Here is a 13590-nt window from a genome sequence, read left to right on the forward strand (position 1 = left end):
ACATGCCCATGTCTGACCCCATTGCTGGTCTGGGATGCAGGAGATGCTGACTGGCAGGCCTGGGTTACAGACCCAGACCTGGAACTGAGGATGAAGAGACAGGGTGGGGGAAGGGTGACAGTCTCTTACAGACAAACCTACAGTTCTTTGATCAGTTTAGCTATTTTTCACTTTAAAGCTCAAGAAAGATTCTTTTTTTTTTCATTTATTTTTATTAGTTGGCGGCTAATTACTTCACAACATTGCAGTGGGTTTTGTCATCCATTGACATGAATCAGCCATGGATTTACATGTATTCCCCATCCCGATCCCCCCTCCCACCTCCCTCTCCACCCGATCCCTCTGGGTCTTCCCAGTGCACCAGGCCCGAGCACTTGTCTCATGCATCCCACCTGGGCTGGTGATCTGTTTCACCATAGATAATATACATGCTGTTCTCTCGAAACATCCCACCCTCGCCTTCTCCCACAGTGACCACAACTGCAGTGGGAATTGAGGAGAGTTCCCCATTTTGGGACTACTCTACTTTAAGCTCCCACTTGCCAATGTAGTTCAGTGGTGTGGAGTTCTGCTGCACTCTAAATATTGACCTGGGGGGCTCAGTCTTTAAGGAAAGATTTTAGAGCTGACTCACCTTTCAGTCTTCAGCCTAATGACTGCCATCTTGACCTCTGCCTAGGGTCAATTTGAAGCAATGAAGTCGGGGTGAAGAAGACTAAAGATTGGCCTCTCGAAGCGAGGCTGTGTTCTAGTATATAGCTCCTTTAATTAGGGTGACCTGTTTTAGAGTTGTCACTCCAGTGTAATTATTAATAGCACCCCTACTCACACTCAAAATTGTTCCATTTGGATGACAAATTATACGGTCACCCTACTTAAAATGGGGTTATTTCTTCCCTTTCTCAGACAGGAATGGCACAGTAGGAGGAGCCTGATATAGACTCTGCAAACAGTCTTTCCATTATCAGGGTTTTGTTTTTGCTTTTTAACCTTCAAGCCTTTGCTGTCACTTTGGAAGGAGCAGAGAATTTCATTTGCCCAACCTGGCATGGCTCAATACATCTGATTCTTGACCATTTAAGTTTCCTGGCTAGAGGCAGAAAAAGCATCTTTTAGCCAGACTGTAATTTCTTCCTCATTGCTTCTACATAAGCCCAGGTTCAATATCAGCATGTCTGTTTCTTTAGAACATTTATAAAAACTACAGGGAGCCCAAATCTTTGAAAATCCGGACATACGTCAATCAAGACCTCTAAAACTCCTCCCTTGCAATGCTGGGGTCTGAGACCTTTCACTCAGTGTTTTGATTACCATATCACAAGTACTTCCAATTCTCCAGCCTGGGACCGGGAGGGGGGGGGGGTGTCCTTTCTACTGCCACCCTTCCTCAACTTAGCCAACTGCACATTTAAGAATCTGCATCACAATACCTCATGACCAGCTAGCTCTATAGAACTCTCTTGGCCGTAAGAGACAGGACTTAACTCAAAATAACGTAAGCCCACAGAGAATGTTTTGGCTCACGTAACTAAAAAGTCTAGGAATATTTTGGCTTCAGGCATAATCACCAATAGCATAAGGTTTTGCTTGTGATAGTATTCCCCACCCCCCACACATCTTTTCTCAGCTCTGCTTCTTCCGTTAGTTTATCCCTTCCACAGCAACAGAATAGATTCATTGGCACCTGTTGATCTTGTATCCACCATGATCTGCCACTCTCTAAACCACAATGACTAAGGGTTGGGAAGGGAATTACTTTCCCAAAGTTGCTGTTATCAAAAAAGGGAGATGGATGTTTTCAAGGGTAAGAAAAACAATAGTGGTCCACCTTATACTTGAAAGCTTAAAAAATGTAGGTGCAATTTCCCATTTTGAGGTGAGGATGAGAACAGTTATCTAGTCTATGTCAAAGTAAAGTCAAAAAGAAAAAAAAAAGCAAGGGTAAAATATTTGCTTACTTTACTACTAAAATAATACCCAAACCCACAGTCTTAAAAGCTTAGATTTTTCTGAAGTTGCTGAGTGCTTTTGGAACTTGTCATCGAATTGGAGAACTTGACATCCATCCTCTAACATCTGGGAAGCCCTTCTTCCCCGCTTTATCCGATTATCTATTGCCTTCCCCTGAGGACCAGGAGTGTGGGGGAGGGCCAATGACGAGGGAGAAAGGAATGTCATTTCTGTCTGGTCTCAGACTCTGCATATTTTTCCTGGGAATGTGCAGTTTATTAATTGCAACCTCAATATCTTCAGCAGTGATCCGTAACAGGAATTAGTTAATTCAACAAGTATTTGTTGAATGCCTAATCCCTTGCCCTCTCTCTCTTTTCTGTCTTCACCCTCTGTCTCCTAGTCCTTTCCCATCAGCATTTAAACATCCCCGAGGATCTCTCATCTTAAAAGCCAAATAAAACTCCTACAAACAGAGAATCCTCCTTAGCTCCTACTTCCTTCCCAGCTGCCCCTACCCCCTACACAACCAAATTTCACACACTAAGCATCCCGATGTACTCTCTGCATTTTCTTATCTCCCATTCCCTCTTCTGGTCACTCCTGTCCTACTCCTGTACTCACTGGAACAGAAGAGTTTATGGAAAGAGCACCACTTTTTGGGAACACAGACATCTTTGTTAAATACTGTGGTAATTGTCTGTGTGATGTTAATTAGAGTGAGCTTCTTGAGGGTAAGACTCGAGTGCATGCATGCTCAGTGGATCAGTTGTGTCCAACCCTTTTCGACGCTATGGACTGCAGCCCACCAGGCTCCTCTGTCCATGGAATATTCCAGGCAAGAGTACTGGAGTTGGATGTCATTTCCAACTCCAGGGGATCTTCCCGATCGATCCAGGAATCTAATCTGCGTCTTCTGCATTGGCACACGTATTCTTTAACACTGCCCACCTGCGAAGCCAGAGGGTAAGATATAGCTTGTAGTTAAGTTACTCAGTAGATATCTTACTGTTGAATGTTATCATTTGTCTACTCTAGGCTTAGTGACTAATAAGAGTTAAACTGATCTTTGTTAAAGTAATGAATTAACTTGGGTTGGCAAAATAAAATGAGGAGCAGGTTTGATATGGGATATAGTGAAGTTTCAGGTATCATGAGCTGAAGTTAGGGATATAGAAGGAGGAGAGGGTACCATATTAGAAGCATAGCAGAAAACAGCCTCAACCAAGGCCTGGTAGATAAGGTTAAATGCTGCAAGCAAGTATATCATTTTTTTCTCCAAGCTGAACCCTGGAAAAAGTCAACAGATTTGCCAAACCATCATCACCAAGTTATCTTTTGGGAGAGGGGCACGCTTTCACTGGAATGTTACCAGACTGCAAACCATTAAGAAGTAGTAATTTGTAGGGAATGGAAAATTCGAGGATCACAGCACCGTTCATTTAGGTGGACAATGAGACAGGGCCATACAACAGGAACTCCTGGAAGGGAAGCAAGCATACCTTTGTGCTTCTCATCAATTCTACACCTTAAATTAACCCAGCCTGTTCCATGCCTGTGGTTAGTCATGTAGTCTCTAAGTGGCCTTTCCTTCCCATGAGGGTCTGGGAAACTACACAGGAATTTGTGGAGGATGTTACAGACTCCTGATAGTCTGAAAGCAGAGTTCCTCTGTTGTAGCCAACCTCCTCCTTCCCTAACCCCTTCACAGGCTCTACAGGGGCCACGATGTCCGTTTTGTAGAACCCAGGATACTGAATCGTAAAAGGTGAAAGGAAAAGATAGGCAGAGAGTCCAGCAAGTTCCTCATTCAAGAGCACATGGGTTTTTACGTGTCTTATAGTTAATTCATGTAGTTTGCTTTCAATCTCTTAGTTGAATTACTTTTCTTGAAAAGATGCCTGGGACAAGACCAACATCGCAGGGAGGAATGCCACTGGGTCAGGATCTGGGAACAATCAGCTCTTCTGGTTTTAAGGATGAAGCTCCAAGATCTTAAGGAATCTAAATTCCTGGTGAGTAGTCAACTTCGTTCATTCGCCCCCAGCAGCATTCCGGTGACTTAAAACAGAAAAAAGAAAATCTATTTAAAAAAACCGAGTTGACCTAAAGCGAACCCACCCCCAACTTCTTCATTTCTAGAAAAAGAAAAAAAAAAAAGCCTCTCCCATCGCAGTCCCTCCGCACACAGCGACAGATCAGCGGCAGGACTCTACTTAGGAGGGACTCGGGCGCCCGGCGCCCATCCGAGCTAGGCGCTAGTCGCAGGGCGGGGCCCAGGGTCCCACCCGCCCGCCGCTCCCTTCCCGGGAGCGCTTCGGGGACGGCGTTAGCGCCTCTCCTCCAGGCCCGGGGTCCTAGCCTGGCCGGGGCTGCCTCCCGGGCGCCCGCTGCGTGGTGGCAGGAAGTCCCCGGGAACTACAAATCGAGGCATGCTGGGAACATTCCCCTGCTCCTCCCAGGAAATGTCCTTTGTCCAGCCCTACAGGAAGCCCCAGTGAGGAGTCAGCCGGGCAACCAGCCAGTCTGCCAGCCAGCCCGCGGCCGCTGCAGCCGCCGCCGCCGCCGCCACCGCCGCCGCAGCACAAGGGCAGTCGCGCCGCGGCGCGGGGCTTGGGCCCGGGCGCGCGGTGCCCTCGCCCCTTGCCGCGCCCACCGCCGCGCAGGTAGGAGCGTGGCTGCGGCTGGACTCCCACGCCGCCCGGGGATGGGGCTGATAGGGACCCGACCGGACTGCTGCGGGGATGGGGCGTGCGCCCCGGAGCGGGTGGCCGTGCCGCTGGGCGAACTTGTACCGTTGTGTTCCCCCGGGGCGCAGGGGCCCCGGGGCTGTGGGCGCGGGGTGGGGGTGTACTTACGATCCCCCCAAGCCGGGACCAAGCTCCTTTCGGGGTCTGTGGCGAGGGGCGGGGAGAATGAGGCTGAGTAGCGAGGGAGGAAGCAGCGTATGGAGAAGCAGTCAGACCGTCCCGCCGACCACCGAAGGGGGCATCCGAGACCCTCGGAAAAAAAACGAAGCCCAGGGAGGAGCTTGGGAGGCAAGGAGAAGGTGAAGGGCTTTGTGTGCAGCCGCGGACGGGGACCGACTGCACCCCCTCGCCCTGTCTCCCCGCGCCCCCAGCCCCACTTGGGCTTTGGACAGTGGGGATGGGAGACTCCGAGGAGGGCCAGCGGGCCATCTCGGGTCCTTGTGAAACGTGTGCTCCGTTTCCCTCTCGGCTGCATTCTAGCCTGACTCGGAGCAGCGGCTTGGGCTGCCATCAGACTGGACAAATGGCACAATGGGGATGAGAGGGTAGATGGGGCGGCAGCAGCTCGCCGTCCTGGGAGTGGTCTCCGCCGTTTAGCTCCGGTAGGCTTCGCACCCCGAAACGCCCATGTCGCCGGTGTGGCCAGACTGGTACCGTCACCCAGGGGGAATGCCGAGACGAAGGACTGTCAGTGGAGGCACCGGGTGAAGCGTGATGGGAGGAGAGGACGAGTAAGCGGTTGACGGGGAGAGTCAGAGCAACAGGGAGTCAGCTGAGTGTACCTGATGGCCACGTTTCGAGAATCAGATGGCCACTTCCTCTGGGACTTTCCGATTTTCCTTTTTCCTAACCGCCCCGACATTACCCCAAATAATGAATCACCCACCCTTTCCTACGTGAGCAGGATTCAATCTGGTGGTGTTTATCTTTGCCCTGATAGCTGGCCTAGTTGTCCTTTACCTGTAGGTTGACTTGAATACTCTGCATCCCCGATGGCGTTATCCTCCTCTCCTGGGACTCAGGGTGTATAATGGCCACTGTGATGGATGAGTGGGCAACTTTGAACACAGCCCAGGTGTTACTGCTCTGTACCTGAACTCCCTCTCCTAAGCAGCCCGTTTCTCCTTTCTACCCCCACCCTCGCCCCCTACTTATGTGTAGTTTACTGCTCTACAAGTATTTTTACCCTCTGAGCCACCAGGAAAGCCCAAGAGTACTGGAGTGGGTAGCCTATCCTTCTCCAGCAGATCTTCCCGACCCAGGAATCGAACCGGGGTCTCCTTCATTTCCGGCGGCTTTACCTGCTCAGCTACCAGGGAAGCCTTCTTCTCTTAAGCCAACATAGGGATATTATTTAATGTGGCATATGTTTTAAGAGCCAAATGAATCTTGAAAGATGGCATTTGGGTGGTGAGGCAGGAGTATCCAAGGCTCGTGATGATATGGTAGGCACAAAGCCCTGTCTCCTATATAAATAGCTTGTGGGGAAAAACAAAATCTTTTCCACTGGCTTCTCTGAGATGAGGCATCTGGAGTGACTTAAGAATGGAGTGGGGAAAAACCCAGCTGTTGAGGCTGAGGACAAGAGGATGGCGAAATAAAGAGAACATGCTCTGTGAATTCAGAAGATTTCCAATTGGAGCATATTGGCTGTGTGTGTGTGTGTTGGACCTGGAGGTTATCGTTGGGGGAAATTTGATATTCAAAGTTTAGCTGGGCCCCAAGAAGAATATGATGACACCATAGTGAACAAAGGTCATAAATGGAAAGTCAGGCTATTTTTTACAGAAAGAAGAATATAGATGGCCTTCAAAAATGACTGAGATTAAGGGAATGAATGGAAAGAAATCAGGTTGAGAAGCACTGGTGATGGAACTGAATTGGCCTGGGACAGTGACCTCGCCAAAAGTTGGATGACTAAGGATGATGGGGTTGCATCACGTTTCCTCTCCTTCCCCTCAAAGCTCTTTGGATTTCCTCTGAAGCTACACATTTGCCCAATTTCTCATGTCTAGTTAAGGCAAGGAGAAAGAGTAAAAGCTGGTTAAAGATGATAACTTAAAGCAAGAAAGATCTTGCCAGTTCATGTAGAGTGAGGAAAAAAAAAACCCTGCAATGTCATTAAGAGGTCTGGAGCCTGATCCCATGTTAATGCCATTTGGGCTTTTCCTTTGATCTGTGCTCTGACTTCTTTTTCTTTTCCTTCATTCTGCGCAGCACCCCCTTCCCTCCCGCCCCGCCCCTTTCCTAACAGCTTTCTTAGTACATAGGATGCAGTGTTAATGTAATCAGAAAGGTAACTGCAGAGTTTGGCATTCAAAACCCTCAACAATTCAGTGCTTATCTATCTCTGTTCTCCACTGGACCTGGGCCACCTCATATTACCTATCCATTCTTGCAGCAAACAGCTCCCTAGTCTGAGATGCAGCATTCTTCCACCTGTGTGTCTCCATCAACTTGAAACTCCATGCCTGTTGGGCATCCCTGCCCTGCCTTGATTATTGTCTCCAAATTCTAGCCCAGCTGGTGCAGAAGTCTTATAGAATTTTTCCTAGACCTCCCAGTCAGAATCCATCATATCCCCGTTGTATTCTGCATCCTCTGAAGGATACCTATCTCTGGTCTGCCTTGTGATAGTTAGATGTTCTCCTTCTCCCCTTCAAAAAGTAAATCCCTGAGGGCAATGGCTCTGTACCCTATACTTTAAACCTAACAAGTGCACAGAGGATGCTATTTGAAAAACATGACGAAATGAAGGAATGAGTGAAAGAACTGAAAGAATACATGTCTTAATTTATCTCTTTCTGTGAAAAGGAGGATGAAGCCTTTGTACATACTTGTGAGGATTCACTGCAGATGTGACTCTAAAGCATCTAGACTTTTTCATTTTGTTCCTGTCTTAGGAGACCCTAAATGGATCTGTTAGATCGTATCCCCATTGTACTCTGCATCCTCTGAAGGATACCTATCTCTGGTCTGCCTTGTGATAGCTAGATGTTCTCCTTCTCCCCTTCAAAAAGTAAATCCCTGAGGGCAGTGGCTCTGTACCCTATATTTTAAACCTAACAAGTGCACAGAGGATGCTATTTGAAAAACATGACTAAATGAAGGAATGAGTGAAAGAACTGAAAGAATACATATGTCTTAATTTATCTCTTTCTGTGAAAAGGAGGATGAAGCCTTTGTACAGACTTGTGAGGATTCACTGCAGATGTGACTCTAAAGGATCTAGACTTTTTCATTTTGTTCCTGTCTTAGGAAACCCTAAATGGATCTGTTAGAGTGTCTAGTACAAAGACATTCATTAAAAGTTGTTGAATAGGGTCTTTGCTAGCCTAAATTTTTAAACTCTGTAGGCAGGATACAAAATGGATTAATCCCAAGGGGATAACCAATGACTTTGGCCATGTTCTTGGAGGTGATTTTTTCTTCTCAGTTGTGAAAGTTCAGTGTGCTTTCTAGAAAGTAGCACTACAAAGATCATCCTGCTATTTGCAACTAAGCCAATGACTCCCATCATGTCGCTTTGACTTTTATAGCTCAAGCAGTCTCCTAGGATTAAAATGTGGCTTATAGAAGTTCAAGACAAATCAGACTTTCAAACATTCCTTAAAGACATTGCAGTTTTGTAGTTGCTCATTTATCTCTAACTGGAAAGCTTTTTGTGCTTTTTTTTTTTTTTAATGTGATGACAAGAGTTACTGTGTATTGAACATTTATGTATCAACTATTGTTGTTTAGTTGCTAAGTCATGTCTTACTCTTTGCGACCCCATGGACTACAGTCTGCCAGGCTCCTCTGTCCATGGGATTTCCTAGGCAAGAATCCTGGAGTGGGCATTTATTTTTCTAAGGGATCTTTCTGACCCAGGGATTGAACCCACATCTCCTGCTTGGCAGGCAGATTCTTTACCACTGAGCCACCTGTTTTTTATGCTTTTTTTTTTTTAACGTGATGAAGGAGTTACTGTATTTCGGACATCTATGTATCAGCTATTAAACTAGAGAATTTCTAGTCTTTGTCTTAATCTGTCTTAATCTGATGATTTACATATTGCAATCATCTCTGTTTTAAAAAGGAGGAAACTGGGTCTCAGAGAGAAATTAGGGATCTTGCTTGGAGTCTCAGATGCTGGAGATAGACTGGAATTTAGGTCTGTTTTCAAAACAGGTGTGTCTTTGTTTTCCCTGGGAGAAAACTGCTGGATCTATGTTCTTCCTCTGAGGTTCTTTACTTTACAGATTTTCTTCCTGGAATATTGTTGGACTTCTAAATGCATCCTAATGGATCTCCTATGAGAGACCTGGGTTTTTCATACATTCATTATTTTTATGCCTTTATAATCCCATGACCTTCATTTGGAAAGACCAGGTTCAGAATCCATAATGAGACCTTTGGGCATAGAACTGTTTCCCTGAAATTCTTTCCCCCTTTCTCCCAGCCTATTATCTGAATTCTTTCAGTCTTCCCTCCAGGCCAAGTCTTACCCTTTCCCCCTTCTGTAGCCTTTCTTGACCACTCCTGGCCGCTTTCTGGCTCTCCTCTCACCTTTGGCATTGCCTGAAATGCCTGAGGCTCAGTGTCTTCTCCAAGAATGTAGACTTGAATGAGCGCCATCATTTGCACTTGTTCAGCAAATGCTGGAACATTTGCATATTCTCTGCAAGGCAGGGACTGTAAGTCCAGAACACAGCCCGGCATATGGTGGACTTTCAGGAATTGTGAGTTGGTAATGATTCAAAATGCAAAAGTGTAGGCATGAAACATTATTTGCATGTTGCCACTTTGTAAGAGAGAGGTCAGAGGGTCATTTTCTTAGTTATTATAATTTTCATCCTTTTCACCAGACTGCCCGAAAAATTAAGCACCCTCTGGAAATAAGTGAGAGCAGACTTGGGTATTGCTCCGTTGTACGAGCTTGATCGGTGCCAAACGATGATGGTGTTTTATTGATGTTGGGTAGATAGGCTTCCCTGGTGGCTCAGCTGGTAAAGAATCTGTCCACAGTGCGGGAGACCTGGCTTTGGTCCCTGGGTTGGGAAGATCCCCTGGAGAAGGGAATGGCTACCCACTCCAATATTCTGGCCTGGAGAATTCCATGGACTGCAGTCCATGAGGTCGCAAAGAGTCAAGCCTGACTGAGCGACTTGCACTCCGCAGCAGGGGTGGGGTCACAGCTTCGGTACCTTCCTCCTTGCTGTCATGCACACCTTCTGCCATGTCTCCTAGGAGAGGCCTTTATGGCGCACCTCAGAGGAAACTGGAGAGGTTTCCCTGCTGCTGCAGATACGGGGGAAGAAGAGGCTGGAATGAGGAAGGAAGATAGTTCCTTCTGTTTTTACCTCTGAGAAGAGTAGCATGATTTGTATGGGGTATGGAATTGGGTTTTATTGCATCTTGTATTAATGGGGATGTTAAAAAGATCAGCCGCTGCTCCTCTGTGGGTGAAGAGGCTTTGCCACAGGATGGCTTTGCCATCTCCTGAGGCTGACTGAGCCTTCTTTTTCCTGACCTCAAGGCCCCAACAGTGCTGTGGATGCCTTGGTATAAATACAGTGTGTGTGGGTTCTTAAAAGCACATCAGTCATTTTACATGAGGATAGGGCAGTTCTTGGGCTTCCCAGGTGGCACTGGTGGTAAAGAACTCACCTCCCAATGCAGGAGACCAGAGACTTGGGTTCAGTCCCTGAATCAGGGAGATCCCCTGGAGGAGGGCATGGCAACCCACTCCAGTAGTCTTGGCTGGAGAATCCCATGGACAGAGGAGTCTGGCCGGCTACAGTCCAAAGGGTCACAAGGAGTCGGGCACAGCTGAAGCAACTTTGCATGTTCACAGTTCTTGGGGTCCCTGCACTTGTTCAGCAAGTCATGCACAATACATCCAGAGGCTGGCAACAGTGTTCCAGTCGGATGTGTGGAGCACCACCTGCAATTCTTTAGTTTCCCCTGCCTGCAGAGGGTCAAGTCTGGGTCATGTGCACACAGCTCTAATTTTCTAAAATGTGTGTAAAGGGGAAAAGAGCCTACATTCTTTCAGAGAGGCATTTGAGATATATTTTCTCCCGAGAACTTCGTCAGCATATTACCCAGACTTACAAAACAAGAAGCATTCTTCCTGGGTTTTATTAATAAGAAACGTATCACTTCGGTCTCAGTGTCCTTGCCTATTCAGGAGGTTAGCTCATCTCTGATACTTGATCATGCTTAAACAGGGCACCTGGGAAGAACACCTTTCCAGTTATTCAGCTTTTTTTCCCACGCGTAAGAACCTTGGTGAATTTCATAGAATCTCTTAGGGACAAAAAGAAAAAAAAAATCCCTCATGCAGGTATTGACAATGATTTCTGGTAGCAGTAAGGAGTTTTGAAAGTAGTGGGTTTTAGAAATTATTTCAAATGAATATAATCTCTACAAGGCAGAATTTAGTATAATAGGTAGCACATGGTACATGTTTAAAAAAAAATTGCTCAATGAATGGATGTATTATACTTTAAAACATTTCACTTTGATGCTTTCCTAATATGATGGCACTACCAATGTTTTATAATGAGATATGGCAAAGGGTGTAGCTTGTGTGTGATATTAGATGGGGAAAGGACCTTTTATAAGTACAAATTTTTTTAAAAAATAGATTTTATTTTTTTAATATTTTAAATTATTTTTAAAATATTTTTTTATTTATTTGGCTGCATTGGATCTTAGCTACAGCAAGCAGAATCTTTGATGTGTCAGATGGGATCTTTCCTTGTGGTGCAAGTTGTTGCTCTAGTTGTGTCTTGTGGGATCCAGAGCGCTTGAGCTTCAGTAGTTGTAGCACCCAGGCTTAGTTGCTCCATGGCTTGTGGGATCTTAGCGCCCCCCCACCCCGGACCACGGGCTGAAGCTGTGTCCCCCGTATGACAAGGGGGATTCTTAGTCACTGGACCACCAGGGAAGGCCCTTACACTTTATTTTTTAGAGCACCTTTAGGCGCACAGCAGAATTTTTTTAAATTTTATTTATTTATTTTTGCCTGTGCTGGGTCTTCGTTGCTGCGTGGGTTTTCTCTAGTTGTGAGTGGGGGGCTGATCTTCGTTGCAGTGCCTGGACTTACTGCCGTGGCTCCTCCTATTGTGGAGCGCGGGCTCTAGGGGGCGTGGCCTTCCGCAGCCGCAGTTCCTGGGTCCTAGAGCGCAGTCTCAATTGTTGTGCACACCAGCTTAATTGCTCTGTGGCATGTGGGATCTTCCCGGACCAGAGATTGAACAGGCGGTCCTGCGTCGGCAGGCGGATTCGTTAACACTGAGCCACCAGGAGAGCCCTCTCAACCATATTGAGCAGAAAGTACAGAGAGTTCCCATATGCTTTCTGTGTCTTTTCATGATTTGATAGCTCATTTCTTTTTAACTCTGAATAATATCATCTGAAGGTACCACAGCTTATCCATTCACCAACTATGGACATCTCTGTTGCTTCTGAGTTTTGGCAATTATGAATAAAGCTCCCATAAACTTCCATTCGTGGAGACGTAAGTTTTCAACTTATTTGCATAAATAGCCAGGCGTACAATTGCCGGATTTCACCGATGCAATGGACATGAACTTGAGCAAACTTTGGGAGATGGTGAGGGACAGAGAGGCCTGTCCTTCTGCAGTCCATGGGGTCACAAAGAGTTGGACAGGACTGGCGACTGAACAAAAACATGCTTAGTTTTCTAAGAAACTGACAATTCTCTTTCAGAGTGATTGTGTCATTTTGCCTTTTTTGTCAGCAGTGAACAAGAGTTCCTGTTCTTATACATCCTCACCAGTATGCAGTGTTGTCAATGTTTTGGCTGTTTGGCTATTCTAATAGGTTACTGTTGTTCAGTCGCTCAGTCATGTCTGACTCTTTACAACCTCATGGACCGCAGCAGGCCAGGTCTCCCTGTATCTCACCATCTCCCAGAGCTTGCTCAAACTCAAGTCCATTGAGTCAGTGATGCGATCCAACCATCTTGTCCTCTGTCATCCCCCTTTTTTCCTGCCTTCAATCTTTCCCAGCATCAAGGTCTTTTCCAATGAGTCATTTCTTTGCATCATGTGGCCAAAGTATTAGAGCTTCAGCTTCAGCATCAGTCCTTCCAGTGATATTCAGGGTTGCATTCCTTTAGGATGGACTGGTTTGATCTCCTTGTAGTCCAAGGGACTCTCAAGAATCTTCTCCAACACCACAGTTCAAAAGCATCAATTCCAAAGCACAGTCCAAAAGCACCACAGTTCAAAAGTAAACAATGAGATACCATTGTTATTCTAATAGGTACGTAGTGGTATATCATTAATTTACAGTTCCATAGTGACACATGAACCCGTGCCCCCTGCATTGGAAGTGTGGAGTTTTAACCACTGGACCTCCAGGAAAATCCCTGCCTATTTTAAAATTAAGTCACTCATTTTCTTTCTGTTAAGTTTTGAGAATTCTCTGTATATTTTGGATAACAGTCCTTTATCAGATACGTGTTGTGCAAATATTTTCTCCCAGCTTAGGTTCTCATTCTCTTGATATATTTTCATATGTATGAACTTCTCTTATCTTTTTCTTTTTGAAAAGCATACTGGATCTATTTTAATATAAAACAGGTTTAGCGCAGAAATGAAGACAGATAGTGTGAAATGAAGAAATGCTCCCCTACTTAAAAAAAATTATTTATTTCGTTTATTTTTGGCTGTGCCAAGTCTTCTTTGCTGCATATGGGCTTTCTCAGTTGCAGCTAGTAGGGCCTGCTCTCCAGCTGAGGGGACCAGGCTTCTCATTGCGCTGGCTTTTCTTGTTGCGACGCACAGGCTCCAGGTGCCTGGGCTTCGGTAGTTGTGGCTTCCAGGCTCTAGACCACAGGCGCAGTAGTTGTGGCCCACCAGCTTAGTTGCCTTGA

At 46.1% G+C, this 13590-nt stretch overlaps 1 protein-coding gene and 1 long non-coding RNA gene across 2 annotated transcripts in view; one reads left to right on the top strand and one right to left on the bottom strand.

Annotated features, from left to right (window-relative positions):
- Nucleotides 1–354: 354 nt before the first annotated feature.
- Nucleotides 355–5018, bottom strand: LOC139035113 (uncharacterized). The gene is made up of 3 exons (XR_011487626.1): nucleotides 4809–5018; nucleotides 3453–4011; nucleotides 355–2901 (listed from the first exon to the last, which is right to left on the bottom strand). It is a non-coding gene; the product is annotated as an uncharacterized lncRNA (long non-coding RNA).
- Nucleotides 4170–13590, top strand: part of ZNF697 (zinc finger protein 697) — a 33945-nt gene continuing 24524 nt past the window's right edge. The window contains exon 1 of the mRNA XM_070467226.1: nucleotides 4170–4616. The gene's annotated coding sequence lies outside the window, so the exon portion shown is untranslated. The remainder of the gene's footprint in view (nucleotides 4617–13590) is intronic.

This window comes from Odocoileus virginianus, chromosome 5 (assembly GCF_023699985.2).
Source record: "Odocoileus virginianus isolate 20LAN1187 ecotype Illinois chromosome 5, Ovbor_1.2, whole genome shotgun sequence".
Classification (NCBI taxonomy): Eukaryota; Metazoa; Chordata; class Mammalia; order Artiodactyla; family Cervidae; genus Odocoileus; species Odocoileus virginianus.